Consider the following 5,148-nt stretch of genomic DNA (forward strand, 5'->3'; position numbering starts at 1 on the left):
TAGAGGTCAACTGGAATCTGACCTTGTCTCCTATTTCATGTAGGGAGTGATGTACTTGGATATAACTTCCCACTTTCATAATTGTCTACCTCACACAACTGCTGGGACATGATGAAGGTAACCACTCTCCATTTTCTCTTCCTTTCTCACAAAAGATAGTATTTGTGAAGTCCTTAGTGCTGGGTCTGCCACATAGTCAACACTATATAAATGTCTATTTTCATCCTCCTTCCTTTTTCTCCCCTCCCTTATTTACCTTTGTTACAAGAAAAGGCTCATTGGGCAGGGAAGAGATTGATGGATATACTGTATTCATAAACTAAGTTAATATAAAAAGAAAATATCAATAAACATTTTTTTAAATTAGAATAAAATTATCATAGTAGGAAACTAAAGGTCATTTTCATTCACAGTCAAGGGTGTCTATAATTTCGTCTTTGTCCTTCTTTTTGCCTTTCACCTGCAGATCTCATGCCAGCCATGACACAAGGAAATGGCACCACGGTGAATGAATTCATTCTGATGGGATTTTTGGTTCAGCAAGAGGTGCAGTACACCCTTTTCTTTGTTTTTCTCATCATCTACATAACATCTGTAGTGGGCAATGCTGGCACGATCCTCCTCATCAACATTGATTCCCGTCTTAATACCCCCATGAATTGTTTCCTGCAACATTTGTCCTTCGTTGACCTCTGTTATACCTCTGCTATCGCTCCCAAGGTGTTACTGAACTTCCTGGTATCCAACAAATCTATCTCTTTTTCAGGATGTGTGTTACAACTAGAGATTTAGGGAACCTTTGCCATCACTGAATGTTACCTTCTTGCTGCCATGGCTATAGATCAGTATGTGGCCATCTGTAAACCTCTGCACTATTCAATGACCATGTCTCGAAGAGCCTGCATCAAGCTGGTGTCTGGGTCCTATTTCATGGGTTCTGTGACTGCATCCCTCCAAATTGCCTTTCTCTTTTCCCTATCCTTCTGTAACTCCACCTCCTTTTTTTCTGTGATGCTCCACCAGTCCTTGCCCTTTCCTGTTCTAGTGTTGATATGAATGTTATTATGTTATTTATCATTTCAGGTTTCAACCTGTCAAGCACTATTATGACTGTATTCTTCTCCTACGTGTACTTCCTCTTCGCCATCTTGAAGATGCACTCTGCACAGGGAGACAAAAGTCTTTCTCCACCTGTGGCTCCCACCTGACAGCTGTCACTATTTTATATGGGATTCTTTTTCACATGTATTTGCATCCTTCTTCCAGTGAGTCCCAGGAAAATGATAAAGTAGCCTCCATATTTGATGGCATCACCATCCCCATGCTGAACCCCCTAATCTACAGCTTAAGAAACAAGGAGGTGAAAGAAGCTGTGAAAATTCTGGGGAAGAGTTGCTCATGATTCTAGCCTTCTATTCCAATGGTACAGTTAAGAAAAGCACCTAGGCAAAGACTATTCTATCTCCTTTCTTTAAGATATAGGCAGCATGTCAGCTTTCGGGATGTGACAAATTAGGGACAAAAGTTGTGAAGATCTATACAGAGTTAACCTTCCAATAGCCTATAAACGTGATAAAAAAAACTTTCAGAATTCTTAATATAATTATAATGATTAATAACCTTATTGATGGATATAATGGTGACAGTAATAGTTCTGGATTTCTCTTATCTGTCACTAAAATGCTTTCACATTTTGCAAGGCATAGGGGACTCAAGACCCTGAGCATATCAACGTAGAAAACTCGCACAGGAGTAATTGTCTCCAGTAAACTCCTCTGATGCAGAAGGTCACCTTGTGACATGTCTGAGAGTAATAATGTGACAGAGAATTTCTGGAGAACACTGAGGTGTTTAGTGATTTGTCCATGGTCACACAGCTAGAATGTGTCAAAGACAAGACTTGAATTTAAATCTTCCTCACTCTCCACTATGGCCTTAAGGCTCTTATGTGATCAATTTAGAAGTTCTGAATAACCCTATAAGGTAGGCAATATAATATTATTTCCTCCACTTTATAGATAAGGAAAATGAAAAAAGAAATATCAATAAAAATAAAATGTTTCTGGTAGATTTTTTTTTGCATTGTACTTAGTTTTTATTTACTTTGTTAAACATTTCTCAGTTATGTTTTTTTCTTTTTCTTTATTTTTTATTTTTTTTATTTTTTACTGTTAAACAATCACTGCCATACAATTGAGATTTTATCCCCCCCACACCTACCCCCCACTACCCCCCTCCCTCCCCACGACTGCATACAATTCTGTGTAGGTTCTACATATACTTTCCTATTGAGTATATTTTCACTATAGTCATGCTATGTAGTCAGACTAAAATAAATGAAAGAAATCATATAACAAATCAAAACATGATACACAAAAACTTACACATACACAAACATGATCTGCTACATTTTGCGAATGACTTCCATATTTCTTTCTCTGAGTGTGGAAGGCATTTTGCCTTGAGAACCACCATTGGGATTTTTTTTTTAAGAAGTTCTTGCGTTATTACGAAATTCCAAGTCTACCAGAAAAAACTCTCGCACACTGTGGTCGTTGCTGTGCACAAAGTTCTCCTGGTTCTGCTCCTTTCACTCAGCATCAGGTCATATAAGTCCTTCCAGGCCTCTCTGAAGTCTTCTTGTTCATCATTTCTTATGGCACAATAGTACTCCATTACATTCATATACCATAATTTATTCAGCCATTCTCCAATTGATGGACATCCCCTTGACTTCCAGTTTTTGGCAACTACAAAAAGTGCTGCTATAAATATTTTTGTACATGTGGGACCCTTTCCCATTTTTATGATCTCTTGGGGATACAGTCCTAGAAGCGATATTGCTGGGTCAAAGGGTATGCACATTTTTGTAGCCCTTTGGGCATAGTTCCAAATTGCTCTCCAGAATGGTTGGATGCTCTCGCAGCTCCACCAACAATGAATTAGTGTTCCAACTCTTCCACATCCTCTCCAGCATTTATCATTTTCTTGTTCTGTCATGTTTGCCAATCTTACAGGTGTGATGTGGTACCTCAGAGTTGTTTTGATTTGCATCTCTCTAATCAATAGTGATTTAGAGCATTTTTTCGTATGATTATAGATATCTTTAATTTCTTCTTCCGAAAATTGCCTGTTCATATCCTTTGACCATTTATCAATTGGGGAATGACTTGTATGATTATACATTTGAGTCAGTTCTCTATATATTCTAGAAATGAGGTTTTATCCCCGAGCTTAGCTGTAAAAATTCTTTCCCAATTTACTACATCCCTCCGGATTTTGGTTGCATTGGGTTTGGTTGTGCAAAAACTTCTCAGTTTAATGTAATCAAAGTTATCCATTTTGCATTTCATAATGCTTTCTATCTCTCCTTTAGTAAAAAATTCTTCCCTTCTCCATAGATCTGATAAATACACTATTCCTTGCTTCTCCAGTTTATTCATGATATCAATCTTTATACCTAAATCATGTACCCATTTGGACTTTATTCTTGTGTATGGTGTCAGGTATGGGTCTATGCCTAATTTCTGCCACACTGTTATCCAGTTTTCCCAGCAATTTTTGTTAAACAATGAGTTCTTATCCCAGAAGCTGGGGTCCTTGGGTTTATCAAACAGAAGGTTGCTATATTCCTTGCCTACTGCGTCTTGAGTGCCAAGTCTATTCCACTTGTCTGCCTCTCTGTTTCTTAGCCAATACCAAGTGGTTTTGATAATTGCTGCTTTATAGTACAGTTTGAGCTCTGGTAGCACTAGGCCACCTTCCCAAACATTTCTTTTCATTAGTCCCTTTGTTATTCTGGACCTTTTGTTTTTCCAAACGAATTTTGATATTATTTTATCCAGCTCTAGAAAATAATTGTCTGATAGTTTAATTGGTATGGCACTAAATAAGTAAATTAATTTAGGTAGAATTGTCATTTTTATTATATTAGCGCGGCCTACCCATGAGCAGCTAATGTTTTTCCACTTACTTAAATCTGACTTTATTTGTGCAAAAAGTGTCTTGTAATTGTGTTCATATAATCCCTGGGTTTGTTTTGGCAGGTAAACTCCTAAGTATTTTATACTGTCTACCCTAGCTTTAAATGGGATTTCTCTTTCTATCTCTTGCTGTTGGACTTTGTTGCTAATATATAGGAACGCAGAAGATTTGTGTGGGTTTATTTTGTAACCTGCAACTTTGCCAAAGTTGTTTATTATTTCAAGTAATTTTTTACTTGAATCTCTGGGATTCTATAAGTAGATCATCATATCATCTAAAAAGAGTGATAAGTTAGTTTCTTCTTTGGCTATTCTTATTCCTTCAATATCTTTATCTTGTCTAATTGCTACAGCTAACATTTCTAGTACCATATTGAATAATAGTGGTGATAATGGACATCCTTGTTTCACCCCTGATCTTATTGGGAATGCATCTAGCTTATCCCCATTGCATATAATGCTTGCTGTAGGTATTAGATAGATACTGCTTATTGTTTTATGGAAAGTTCCCTTTATTCCTACGTTCTCCAGTGTTTTTAGTAGGAATGGGTGTTGTATTTTGTCAAAAGCTTTTTCTGCATCTATTGAGATAATCATGTAGTTTTTGTTGGTTTTGTTGTTGATGTGATCGATAATGCTAATAGTTTTCCGAATATTGAACCAGCCCTGTAATCCTGGTATGAATCCTACCTGATCATAATGTATTAATCTCGTGATAAGATGCTGTATTCGTTTTGTTAAGATCTTATTTAAAATTTTTGCATCTATATTCATTGGGGAAATTGGTCTATAATTTTCTTTCTCTGTTTTGTCTCTTCCTGGTTTGGGTATCAAAACCATATTTGTATCATAGAAAGAATTTGGGAGGACTCCTTCCCCAATTTTCAAAAATAATCTATGTAGTATTGGAATTAACTGTTCTTTAAATGTTTGATAGAATTCACTTGTGAATCCATCTGGCCCTGGAGATTTTTTCCTAGCGAGTTCATTGATGGCTTGTTCAATTTCTTTTTCTGAGATGGGGTTGTTTAAGTATTCAACTTCCTCTTCTGTTAATCTGGGCAATTTGTATTTTTTAAAATATTCATCCATCTCGTTTAGATTTTCGAATTTGTGGGCATAAAGTTGGGCAAAGTAGTTTCTAATTATTGTTTTAATTTCCTCC

General features: G+C 36.5%; 1 pseudogene; it reads left to right on the forward strand.

The window, feature by feature from the left end:
• Nucleotides 1-480: 480 nt before the first annotated feature.
• LOC140523294 (olfactory receptor 5AK2-like) lies at nucleotides 481-1,402 on the forward strand (annotated as a pseudogene).
• Nucleotides 1,403-5,148: the final 3,746 nt, after the last annotated feature.

Source organism: Notamacropus eugenii, chromosome 2, assembly GCF_028372415.1.
Source record: "Notamacropus eugenii isolate mMacEug1 chromosome 2, mMacEug1.pri_v2, whole genome shotgun sequence".
Taxonomy (NCBI): domain Eukaryota; kingdom Metazoa; phylum Chordata; class Mammalia; order Diprotodontia; family Macropodidae; genus Notamacropus; species Notamacropus eugenii.